The sequence below is a fragment of the Pieris napi genome, chromosome 22 (genome assembly GCF_905475465.1).
Source record: "Pieris napi chromosome 22, ilPieNapi1.2, whole genome shotgun sequence".
NCBI classification, from domain to species: Eukaryota; Metazoa; Arthropoda; class Insecta; order Lepidoptera; family Pieridae; genus Pieris; species Pieris napi.
In genome coordinates this window covers 9,831,198-9,845,277 of record NC_062255.1, presented here as the reverse complement: position 1 = coordinate 9,845,277, position 14,080 = coordinate 9,831,198, and the positions used below count along the sequence as shown (strand labels likewise).

Here is a 14,080-nt window from a genome sequence, read left to right as displayed (position 1 = left end):
TAAGTTTGCGGCTCATAAGCAAAGAGAAATAATAATAATAGTAGTAAAAATTAATAGTGTAAGTAAGAAGTCTTGGAAAATGTATGTAAGTATATATTAAATACAAAAATATGTAGTTTTTAGATAAATTTACTCTTTCTGAGTCTCTCCCAATACTGGTTGCCAGAAACAAATCGCTCATTAACGAAACAAATATGAATAAATAAAACTGAACTGAAAACAGTTTTAAAAACTAGGTTAAGCTAATGTGTAAACTGTCGGTGGGATAAGTTATCAATTGTATAACGTAGTAGCATTACCAGTGGGAATCGACTGACACTGATATATCGTTCCTTTAATTTTAAGACGTCCTTTTACCGTACCTCTATGCTATATGTTAATTTTAAACACACTGGCAAGTTAAATAATGTATTTAAATAAAGGTTTCGATTCGACAAGATATATCAATATTCGTATAATGGCGTATTTTAATGCCGGGATTTGAATCCCTTTTGGATTAACTTATATTTTGTTTATTTACTTATACCATGTTACTATAAAAAAACGAATAACACAAAAGTTATAAGGGATGCAAAGAGCGGCCTTAACGCTAACAAGTTAACCTTAGTAAGGAAACTACTAAAAAAAGATATGTGTAATGTGCAAGAAGTGCATAACCAAATCAACAAAAATATAATTACAAGGCACACTGAAAAAAATATAGAATTATTAATTTCGTCTAAATTAATACAAAAAAATATTAAAAACTAATAGCTAAACTCACATATTGGTTGTCAAATATTATAGTAATTGGTTGACAGACGCTTATTTCCATTTGTGTAAAATTTCTTAATACAGTAGTCAACTTAATATTTGTTTTGTATTAATTACTTTCACAAAATCGTATTTTAAGTTCAGTTAATCTGTAATAACATTTACTGATTGACGGTAACTTCGCCGGGTCCGCTAGTAATTATTAAATCATTATGCTTAAACACTTTTTTATGCGTAATAAGTTTTTAAAAATATAAGTGTCAATTGAAAAATAGAGACTAAATTGTTTGAACCCATCTTATAGACTCAAAATTTGCTAAAAATTAAAACGACAAAGTTTACACTATTTTAAGTCAGACTATAACTGAGTATTATTATTAAGCCTTTATTGCTGACACCCAGTATTATATTTACATTTGGTTTAGTTACATAACCTAACTTAATATAATACATCAGATGTGCCGGTTTTGGTGATCAGCGTGGTCTGTTACATATAATATGCCTCTTCCAGCTGCTACCCTTCTCTTCTAATGTTAGCTCTTCTGGTATAAGTTGTGTCTTCTATTCTCTTTATACCGTGCAGAGCAGATCCTATTCAACTGTTACTATAATCTAGCTTAAACAACATAGATAACTGTAGAATTATAACTAAAAAACCTTGGTTTGACATAAATAAATACTTATTTAATTTATATTCCATTGAAATATAACAAAGAAAGCGTTTCTGACAAGTTTTAATATTAATTGAAATTGTTTCAGATTTCGTATGCCATCGGAAAGCTAGCGCTTGCTTAGGACAAGGGTATTAAACCCTCCTGACAAAGGTAATTTCTAATTATACATTTTATACACATGCCGTCGACTTTTGTTTTAAGGCATGGGTCACGATGTTTTCCTTCACCGTACGAGTTAGTGTTGCGCACTTAGACAGAAAGTCCATTGGTGCACAGGTATCGAACCTACGGCAGTCGCACGCGGAAGTCACTAGTCCAAAACTGCTGATAGTTTGGACTATTGCCTTCAGTAGTCACATTAGACAAATCTAAATAGGACGACATGTGTCTGGCAGTACTGACCACCTAATGTAGGTTTAAATGAAATGAAATGAAATGGATGCAATCTGATGCCAACTTCATATAGGATTGTATCGCCACTAGATTTTTATTATTATTAAATTTTATTGTACATTTAATAATGGAACAACTGTTTTATTTGTAATGAGCAAGGAGAGATTTTGGTGATTGACTGTCGATCTTTAATAATTGGAAAAGCACCAAAGTAAAACATGTTTAATTGCAGTTATTATACCCGCTCCATGCCCCATTTAGGTAGGTACATTTTTACGCCCTTCTTACGTAATTTTAATCACTAAGTTTTGGTTTTCACGAAGAAATTACTTGAAATAAGGGTCTTGAAAACTCATGACAATGTTAAAATGTTGACACTATTATTATCATAGAACAGGGTACAAACGTGAAGGAGGCTCATCTGATGTTAAGTGATACTGCCAACTACACTCTCAATGCCAGAGGGCTTGTGAGTGCGTTGCTGGCCTTTTAAGAATTGGTATATAACTGGTCTATAATTCAAATGGGTTCGGAAATACTTCAGTGAGCAGCTGGTTCCACATAATAGTGGTGCGTGCTAAAAACTGCCTTTAAAAACGCTCCGTTGTGGAACGACGGACGTCGAGTTGATACAGGCGGAATTTCGTATATTTGTGTTACAGCACAATTTTTCCAATAGCGTAATTATTCCCATAACAGTAAACTAACATATCCCCACAGTGGAGTAAAAGCTTTGATATAAATAGAAAACACAAATCAAATAAAAACAACGACCTGTCAGGATCTGGTTTCGTAAATAATTTATACGATTCGTATATCATATCTGTTTCCACAAGCCTGAATTATTTATATCTTGATAGAAATAAATCTAACCTCTTATCGTACTTCCAAGTTCATGAGATGTATTTGCTTCATATATCATTTTTGATGCAACTATATTTTTTTTTCTTTATTTTACAAAATGATATAAAAAAAGCACAATATGTAACATTAGAAAACCGCTGTGGTTTGTTTTAATGTAACCATAGCAGTCTTGTTTAGGAGCGCGACAAATGCATATAAAAGTAGTTTTTAATTTACTATTTATGTTGTAAACTGTATATTGTAGATGACGTGATGGATATACATATTTTTGGCCTTATGAAGAAAGTGCGGCTCTTTGACCTTTACTTGACAAATCTAACCACTTTCCGGATCGAAGGACCATTAACTAATCGAGAAGTTGTATATAGCCTTATCGATCGGAATAACTTTGGTAACCATTGTTACGTCGCTTTTTAGATGTCGCTACGCCTAAAACCGACGTAACAATGGTTAACTAACAACATTAGTTTTGTTAAGTATTTTTAAATTCGACTATTTCAATTAAAATAACATTTCTTTTTTATAACATTGCTTCACTTTAACATTGTGGTAACACAGTCGTCAGTAAAAAATTAAACCTTCTAATTTTTCAAGTACTGCCAGTTCTCAAATCAATGGCAATGGACGAGAGGATGAGACTCTCTGTCTCTCTTTTAAATCGCCAAGTTTTCTTTTATCACACAATGTTTGTTAGCACCTGCAACCAGGAAACCATGCTTTTCATGACATTTGACCAAATGCAAAAACTTCCACACGTCCAATTCTAGTAATGTATCGTATTAAGATAATGCACTTGGTATAAACTCTATACAGGGAATATAGAAAAATCAATTACTCGTTCGTTACTATAGACTTCGACTTCGAATCATTATTCTGTAGTCTATAACTATTATTTTGTTCTTTATCTTTCATATACTACTATTGGCAAGTGAAAAAGGAAGTTAGTGATTCCTGCTGCCAGTTGTGTAATTTGCTGTGAGATGATTTAAGAAAACAAGTGGAACGTTAGAATAACATGGGAAAATACATGCATAAAAAAAATTGTGAAAATTTGTGACCGAGAATAAGCTTGGCTTGAAGGTTGAAAATATTTTTATTTATTTATCTACTCAATAATATTGGCCCTGAAGTAACGTTATAGAATGCCAAATATTAATTTATTCATACTCTGTGATAACAAGTTTAAGCTAGTCGCATACATCGTCTAACATGAGTTACAATGTTAATTGAAACTGCCTCAAGCGTCGGACTGTACTAGAATAATACACTATCAAATAATAGTTTGACAGGGCAAGTTTAACTCGAAGAGGCTTGGAATATTTTACACTAAATTTAGAATAGAACCCTTTAAATGTATAGTTTAGCGAATTATAATTTGTATTATTCATATTGCGTTCGTTATTTTTATTTTTAATACGAAATCTATGATGTACGATTTTAATCATACTTCATAATTGTGCCAAGTATAAGATTAAAATCAAAGTCAAAGTCAAAATCATTTATTCATTTAGGTACACTTATTAACGTCAGTAAAGAAATACATATTGAATGTTAAATACTTCTAATTTTACATTTACTGCCAGTTCTCAAATCAAGGGCGTAGAACGGACAAGAAGAATTGGCAATAAAGTCTCCGCCACTCTTTTTAATCGCCAAGTTTTATGTTTTACACAATGTTTGTAAGAAGCTGCAACCATTACACCATATTCCACATGACATCTAAACTGTCTCCAGTATGTGTTTCCACCACACTGTTATACACTTATTTTATTACAGATTATGTATAATAAATAAGTATATAATAGTTAATAAAATAAAAAAAAACAAAGATTTCCTCTATCAGCAGTAGGCATAGTGAATGCTGAGCCAGGGCCAGTTACAACCACAACAAGCACGCATTACACACTTTAGTCTTTAAATGTACCTACCTTATTCCTTTTTTTTTTCCATAATTTTTTGTTATCATTCTTTTTTGACGATTATTATTATTTTGTGTGTTTCGTTACTAATAAAAGAATACGACTAATCATGTCTTACAAGTCAATGCGAATAGAACCTTCAAAGTTAAAATAAGACCAAATGTTAATAAACGACGAAATAGCAGCCACAATTCAAACAAAAGTCGGGAGAAAATTCTGAAAAATATTTTAACACATTGTTCATCTCATTTGTTTTTCGAGGAGGCTTCGCGTCGCCATTGTTTTAATTATTCAAAACAGGATGTTTGATTAAGGCTGCAAAACTGCTGAATTGTTTCATTTTTTCTCATATTTTTAAGTGTGATTAAAGTGGGTACTTATTACCTTGCCACTTGTAATCCCTCGAATTTATTACGCAAACATCTTGATGATGGCAATTATTTTGAATTATGAACAATTTTCTTAGCCGCATGAGGGTAAAATTTTTAACGAATGAAACGCAATAATAATAATATTAGCGTCACGAAGATGTGCAGCGTTTTTGTCGAAGAAAAGGGATAGTGCGATGGAGAACGATTGAGAGAGAGTGAGAAGGGCGAACTACCTTATAGAAATTATATTTTTAAAATTAAAATTTCGTAAAGAGAATTTATGAAATATTAGTATTTTATACTTTATGCAAAATTTATTGAAATCTCAAATGACGAATTGTAAATTAAAATGCCGCGTGTTTTTTATTATCTAAGAAATTAATTAAAAAATAAATTTATAATTTTTATTACTTTTCGATACTTAATATTTTAATGACAATTAAATTCATTAAATCCCTAACATATCTTCATTCTTCCCTCCCTCTAAGTCTCGGAAATCTAAAGTTTCAGATTTATAAACAAGAGTTAAAATTTAGTTTGCCAAAGAAGTTTCACTTATTGTGTATTTTGTACGCACGCACTTTTTTTAATTCGTATTTTAAAAAGTCATAGACATTTAGATGAATTATATTATAGAGTGCCTGGTTTTAATCCCTATGTACGGTTCACTTGACCTGCAGCAGGAAATGCAGACTGCGTTGAACCAGTCGTACTAATTTATGGGAGACACTTATGTCCCGCAGAGAGTCGTATAGGCTGTTACGATAGACTTTTCGAAATAGACATCGCGATTTGGTAACAATAGCTAATGATTTGACTCAGCCGACTGCCATTATAAGTAATTCTTGTATTACAGTGTTAGACTGGATCAACTCAGTACGCGTTTTGTACATATATTTTTTGTATTTCTCTTTTATTTCTGCCTTTTAATAAATTTAAGAAATGTATTAAAGATAAGTGTAAAAAGGTTTACTATAAATTAAACGATTATCTAGTTGATAAAAAGGCCTGGGGCTAGTGCTAGACAGGCTACTTCTAATTAATTTGCGATATTTGTTTTAAAATAAGTGTTGTTTAATGATTTGCTCTCGGCCTACACCCTCTGTCTTCGAGTAGGGATGCCTACTTGCCGATGAGTAGGGATGTCTACCGATTCACATTTAATGACGTGGAATAAGTGATACCTGTATCTTATATTCCATAATAAACATATTTTGATTTTATTTTATTTTATGTTTTATTTATATATTTTTTTATTATTTAATTATTTTGGTCAGCAACTATCATTTTATATAGTTTGTGCGTGTTGGGATAAGTGTTTGCACTGAAAGGTCACTATTTCTTTTGTTTTTATACCCTTAGTTTTAAAGATAATAATATACCTGACACATTTTTGTACCATATTCTTGCAATAAATTATTATTATTATATATTATTTCAAAATCAAACAAGGACACATTGGGGTATGTTGTCAACATGGCATATACCACTGTTATTTTGTGTAAAATTACGGTAGTAAGGGATCCGTTCTTTGTGAGCTACTGTTATAATTTGCGACCTAATTTAGAATTCAGCTGAAAATCAAAAGCTTCCAAGTTTTATTAAGAGTTGCTCTGTCCGGAATTTGACAGATTTTCTATCCATTCATACCAGATAATTCAACAGACCACATATTATGCTTGTATAAAATTTTACTTGTATGTGGTAGCTAGCGAGCAGTATGAGACAAATGGAACTATTGGACCAAAAATCGTATGATGATGACGTAATTCTTTCAAGAACCCGCATTTGGCTAGCTTAGTAACCTACCCCTTCATTGGAGGTCTACGTACGTAATACATTTCTAATTTTAAATAACTTGCTCTCACATTTAAATATTCATACATAGATAATCAAATAAAATAAAGTATTTTAGAGTAGAGTTATTCAAATTGTTGTAGCCTATATTAAACGCAAAAGATTAAAATGATTTTATTAAAGTATGTTTCTAGATGTTCTATAGAGGTTAATAACTCCTCAATAGATTAGAAATAAGAAATATACTTATATTAATTATAGGATGGGTATTTTTTTATATTTTTTTTATGTTTCTAGTTTGATTTTGTGTCCCCATTAGACACATTGTTGCATTCTTGCTACATACATATTTTTTTTCTTTCTAATGAAACATTTCTTTTTAACACACACTAATTATAAATAAAATAAGGCAATAGGATATAAAGAGTAGGTGGCACAACTTGGACAAGGGCTTACATTAGAAAAGAAAATAAGCAGGTGGAAGAGGCCTATGTGTTCCAGGACACGCTGATCACCAAAACCGGCACATCTGATGAATTAGATTAAGTTAGTTTATGTAACTAAAACAAATGATTATATATAAAGGTTTAATAAAATAATGTAATTCATAACCTCTCCTAGCCGTATTGAAGAAACTTTATCGAATTCTCTATTTGAAAATGTTATTTGAGTTGCGTATTGAACATAAATTATTCTCCGTTGGCACAGTACTCTCGTCTGTGATGAAATCTACGAGGTATATACCAAATATACCTCGTATATATATACGGGTGTATACCAAAAATATATGTTATATATTGGTTACTTATAAATAAAATTATTATTATTCGTTTATTAAGTATCAGATTAGAACATGTTTATTTGTTATATAGTTATAACAGTATAACGTGCCAGGTACGGGTCCGGACCAGCTAGCAGTGTTCCTCTTGTCAGCAAAAGTAAGCAAAGCTCTCAAAAATAATAGTACCTAAACATCAAAACATCAAAGACCCCCCCCCCCCCTTCCATAGTGCTTACGTAATACGTCCCAATGACGCTCGCCGAAGACTACGCCAAAACAGCTCTATATACTCAATACCATAAAAAGTAACATTCAGTCGTACCTGCACGTTTCCAAATTAAATACGAATCGTTGTTTAAGCTAAAAACGCGAGTAAACCCGTACAAGTGATATGAGAATGTTTATTATTCATGAAAACGGGTGGGCTTCGTAATCACACCGGCACTGGCTTAGGGCTACCTCTAAAACCTTTATTTGACCCACATGTTGAAGATGTAGAAAATATTTTTAAAGGCGATTAAAGCTTGTTAAGTGAATAAACTAAGTATTCGATACTTTGCAAACTATGGCTTCTGCCTTGCGATGAAAAGGCTTGTAGTTCATTGTTTATCAGAATGCCAAATCATAAAATGACTGCTTCACGACTGATTTGAGAGCGACCGCCGATGCGAAAACCGTTGTGTGAGTTCGAAAAGTGAATTACAGAAGCGCAGGGGTGTATGAAAATCTTGTATTTTACGCTAGTTTATTATTAGCTTTTAATAATAAGAGATGGGATTTAGAGATTACGAACATTACAACGGTATACTAACTCTTATAAGCGCCATAACTAAAAATTTAAATTGAGTCTGTTAAGTCTTGAGTGTGTGTGTGTTTACAAAGTACTTTAACAAGTTTGTATTAAAGTATCTCATGGTAGGTAGGCGTGAACAGTATTGACTTCAGCATGCGATTCTCGCCTAGACGATAGACCGCATACGCACGTCTTGGTTGAAAAACTTAAGACAATGTTTTTGTCAAAGCACCAAGTCATTGTTTAGAAGCGCAGAAGAAGACCGAAAAAGAAGGGCACAGAAGGCTGATCAGCAAACTAAAACAAATGACCACGAAACAGATACAGAAATCTGAGGCTCAGACCTGAAGGCACTGGTTTTTTTAAACCCATGCCTCTTATTTTTCTATTATAATTATTTACATTTTTGAACATGAATCTTATACTCAATTAGTAGTATGTTGCGAAAATTATGATTTATCCATGTAAGGTAGAAAGAGGAATGCAAATGTTACTGACGTTTTACCAATAAAAATAGTCGCGTCAACCCTGGGACATAAGTGTGGGGTCAGCATAAAAAGCATGAATCCTTTTCCTTAAATTTTCCAATTTCGCTCTAATAATAAATTGCACCGTCTGTTTGGGTGAAATTTTAATAAGAATGACTGTGTGAGCTTTGGATGTGACGTTAAAAGTTCGAAAAAGATTAAAGAAGCTTACGTAAAAACTAAAAAAGGAAACACAATCTTTGGTTTGGAAAGCTGTTCGATATAGATGTAATATTACGATATTTATTTATATTATCACGCCTTTTTTTGGGGTAGGCAGAGAGCACGTATCTTTGAATGCTACGGTCCTAACATACCCAAGAGGGGCTTTATCTACTTGACATGCACCATGCATGCTTGGTTATGGGAACTTTTAACTTGTCCCTTCTTCAGTAGCTCCTGGATTTGGTCCAGCTCCGATTAGCCGACTTCACCATCCACGGTTGCTTTGTATTCAACGAACGAAGAGCGATTCGAATCGTCAACAACCAGTCACTTTCCCTGCGACTTGGCGTTGCGTAGAGATGTGGAGTCTATCTGCGTCCTTTACGGCAATTGCCGTGGAGAGTGTTCAGAGGAGTTGTTCGGACTAATACCTGAAGCTGAGTTTCATCATCGGACGTGAAGGCGGAATACAAAATACCATCCGGAAAGCGATGTCTTCCGACTTCAGGCCAACACGTCTCTATGGTCTCTAGGTTAGGTTAAATGGCCGGCAGTGCGCTTGCAAACCTTCTGACTGTGCCAGTGTCCATGGGCGACTGTATCAGTTAGTATCAGGTGAGCCTCCTGCCAGTTTGCCTCCTGTAACATAAAAAAAATTAGCCAGATATTAAATTAAATTTTTATTAAAAGAAAGCCCAATAAGCTTTGTGAGCTCATTGGTATAATTAATAAATTAGGACAACCCTTCGTCCATCCTCAGTTTTCTGTATCCTTATTTTTATTGCTTTATAAATGACGTGTTGGATAATAATGTTTTCCTTAACAGTATGAAAAATACATTCAGCTCTCAAACTGCTTATTTTCTAAACCTTTAACGATCTAAGATCTTGGAAATATTATATGAAATCGTAAATTATATTTTATATCCTATAAGCTTTTCAATCTAAGTTTCGATTTGTTGCTTGAACTAAGCGAAGGTTGAATAGCCAACTTGATTGTTGTAAATCAGTTTAAAATTATGGATAGTTTCAAAACTTAGTCTAGAATCTAGATCCATTGAACGTGCTTTGTATAAAGCATCGCTATTTCGAATGAAAGCTATCATAACTTGGTCCAAAGCGCCAAGACAAATAAAATACCAACTTTGTTTAAATTAATGAGGTATAGATGTTAAAATATGTTTAATAATATCAAAATAAAGTCTACTTCTTACTAACGCCATCTAGTGGATAAATTATGTACTAGGCTAATAATGTACCACAGCTATTTACTGATAATAAGTTTGTGGTCAGGTTAGGTATGTACAAAATGTTGTTCACTTTCATGTCAAACTGAGAATTATTCACAAGCGTAGTTATATGTGTATTCCCGGCACACACAACTGGCACAGTCATATTATTTGCAACAATAATTTCCTTCATATCGAGTACTTTTTATAGAAATGTTTCGTATTTTATTTATCTCTCTTTAAACATAAAGAAGGAACAAGAAAGCTTATTGTAGCATTCCAAAGGTAGTATTTTGTTCTTCATTTTTCCCTTCACTTTAGAGGCAGAACACTTGATTGTTGCTCATGTTGCGTCCTCGCGAGTGGGGTGTTTAGGCCCCTTCGGGTGGTGTCTTGGCTCGCGCCCCGCTAATACAGGGCGGTACGGCTTTTTACCCCTTGATGAGGCCTACAGAACGCTGATGGTTCGATCCCAGCGCGCAGCTGGTGTCCTTAGGTAGTGATTTTGAGGACCGAGGAGCAACGGTCGACTCGGTCCTGGGGTCATGTCCGGGGGTGTCAAGTCCGGTGGTGTGTAGGGCGCACATTTACCGCGCAGGCTCATGGCTCGCCATGGTACCTGGTGCAACAACGACCTGGTAGAACTGGAGAAATTAATCAGGTTGCCCTGGGGGAGGCCCAGCGAGGCGACCAGCGGTCGAAGCCGCTGTTTCAGGCAGAAAACTTGAATGAAACTCTTTATATATTTAAAGAAAAATATTGATGAAAACAGCTTGTTTCGTTATTGACATTATTTTGTATGAAAATTAGTTACTTCCATCTCTTAAAAAGTAAACAGCACACAATTTCAAATTAAGAATTGCATTGATGTTATCTAAACACCTACGTAATTGCTTTAACTTAAGTTTGTCTAATATACCATGAAAAAGCGTTCAATTGTAAAAAAAAACAGTCTAAGTCAAGCTAAAAGCACACTAAAAAGTTTGTTAGTTCTGCAAAAGTTCTGCAATTTATAATAAATGATTAATGTTTTGACTATATTCAATATATTATACGTATATTACTTATAAATATCCTAGATATTTGAAATCTGTATTTCTAAGGCTAAATAATCAATAACAATTTATACGCCATATTAAAGCAGACTGATACACAAAAATTTTATAAATATATATCATATTTTCAGAAATTGAATTTGTTACTCGTATAAACCATCGAAAACAATGAAATTCAATTAAAAATTCAGGTCAAATCCAGCAGACTGAAACATTGATCCTCCTAATATTCCATTTCATATAATATCAGAAATATGTGAAATAAACGTGCAAAATACAAATCATATTACGCGTTACTGTCGCGAAATTTCTCTTTTATACAAGATACTTTTCTTTGTAATAATTAATGGGAAATGGTTGAAAATAATACGTTTTCCCATTTATGCAAATACCTTTTTTATCAACCAATAGCATTATGATAATGTATAGAAAAAATATCCGGCAGAACACTTGTAACTTTGGCTTATGAAAATATTAAAAGTAGGAGAAAATTTGCAAGACTAGCTTTTCCTCTCGGCATCTGCCCTTTTTCAGTCCCCACATGTTATAGCGTGATACCAGACAATTAGTTTTATTTTCCATTCTTTTAGCAATAAAAATTAATGTCAGCTACAGAAACACAAAATAAACCACTAATGGGTGCCCAAAAATAAAAAATGAGAGCTACCTTTAGAGAGGCTTAGAAAAGAAATATCAAAGAAAAAATTGTAACCATACATACTTTAGAGTAACATCTATTTATTAAGATTTGTATTTAAATAAAAGCCTTAATTTTCACCCTTCTACCCCTGACCGAAATTTTTTAAAAGCTTTAATAATACTTATATGGAGAAACGTTTACCAGGACTGTCTGCGTCATTAAGATATTTTTGCGGTAATTAATTGCTGGAGGCAACTGGGCACTGGACATTTTGAGGAAGGACTTTAAGTCTGTTTATATTTGACACAATTTAATAAGTAATTGGATGGAGACCACAGCAAAGCGGCTTAAGTGTTACATCAAAGTTTTCAAATTAGTTAAAGTTTATTCAAGTGTTTACCTGAATTATACATTTGTTACTATAAACAAGTAAACTAAGCATTATAATACTAATTTAATATATAATAAGAACGTTAGTTTAATATATACTTTACAACAAACTCCCAAGCGAAATTAGAGAATTTTCTAAATTAGAGAAATTCAAAGCCCTCGTTAGACGTAAATTAATTAATAAAGCTTTTTATAAATTTGACCAATATTTAAATGATCCTAATACTTGGGATTGATTTGCTCCAGTTCAAACAATTGGTATGACTCAAAACTTAGCGATTAAAAAGAGTGGCGGAAAGTTTCTTGCCAGTTCTTCTTGCCCGCTCTACACCCTTGACTTGCGAACTGGTAGTAAATGTAAATTTACAATTAATTTAACTTCTTTTTTGACGTTCATCAGTGTACTTGTTTACCTATTTGAATAAAGTTATTTTGAGTTTTGAGTGTTTGAGAGAGAGTATTTACAATATTGTTAACCTATATCGTTCGTTGTAAACCTATACCTAACCACTCGGCTCCAGAGTCTAACAGCTAATATTCCTCCTCTTTGGTTGCTTTCATTCATTTGGTTGGCATCTTTACTAATCCGTTTAACTTTATCTTAACTGTTAATTAAAGACTCTAAATATCTATTATTAAATAAAAAACTAAATGTTTTGTCTTTATTCCTACTGAAAATAAACATTTATCACACATTATGTAATGCTATTTCAATGGTTGAATTTTTTAACATACCAGCAACCGATACAGTGTTATGAATGGAAATCATAAGCGATACCTGGTAAAAATAAAAACGTTTAAATACGTCGCAACGATCCACGTAATCCCAATACAAAGCAATTTAAGAGCTTACGCGTCATAACTGCGAAACACGTGTTCAGAGGCTTTTATAACATTTTACGAGCTTTGTATATAGCCTACTAGGTGTTTTAGCTTTGAAGTGAAAATGTTTCAGTAATAATAATTTTATGTTGAGTGGAATGTGAACTTTGTTAAGTGGTTATTCTGTTGTCTATCACATAATAATTACTACACAGAAATTAGTTTTTGTTATATGTACTAGGTGAGCCGGCGAACTTCGTACCGCCTAAAAAATGAATGTAGTGTTACATGTTAACTTAATATATTATTTTATGAAAGTAGTACAATGTATACAAAATAAATATCAAATTTTCAGTATTGATAATTTCTTACCCTAAATAATTAAAAATTGATAAATATAAAATTAAAATTAAAATAAATTTAAAAAGTTTGGTCCCTGTGGCAGTGTACCATTAATGCTGGCCGTATTTCCTCGCTCGAATTCGATACTTATTCGTTGAGCAATGAAAGCACCAGCTCTGGGGTCACCGGACAACAATATATATTATGTCAATCCTATTTTACTGACATTCATGTTTTATATCTAAAATACGCAACTATCTGAATATTGTGGATATATTATATTGTCCCTTCGTGAACTTTATTCCAATATTTCTTTAATTTAAGGGGAGAGTAAACAGTATCGTGGGAATGAACATAAAATGCTTCAATAACGAAACTCATGATGAGCCAATTTGGTTCATGTTCCAAGAATGATATAGTATGAACATTCTAGGTTTTTACACAAAGGTTTAACAATACAAAATCTGACGTTAAACACTACTGCTCGAATTATTCGGGGGAACATTACTATGTTGCAAAATAATGAGCTTTTGAGTGAAAACATTACCCAAACATACAGAAAAGTT

At 32.8% G+C, this 14,080-nt stretch overlaps 1 protein-coding gene across 2 annotated transcripts in view; it reads left to right on the top strand.

The window, feature by feature from the left end:
- LOC125060640 (Ig-like and fibronectin type-III domain-containing protein 2) overlaps positions 1–14,080 on the top strand; it is a 115,653-nt gene that overhangs the window by 38,068 nt on the left and 63,505 nt on the right. For both annotated transcript variants that reach the window (XM_047665616.1, XM_047665617.1), the window contains one exon: positions 1,513–1,577. The gene's annotated coding sequence lies outside the window, so the exon portion shown is untranslated. Of the gene's footprint in view, positions 1–1,512; positions 1,578–14,080 lie in introns of those variants that run through there.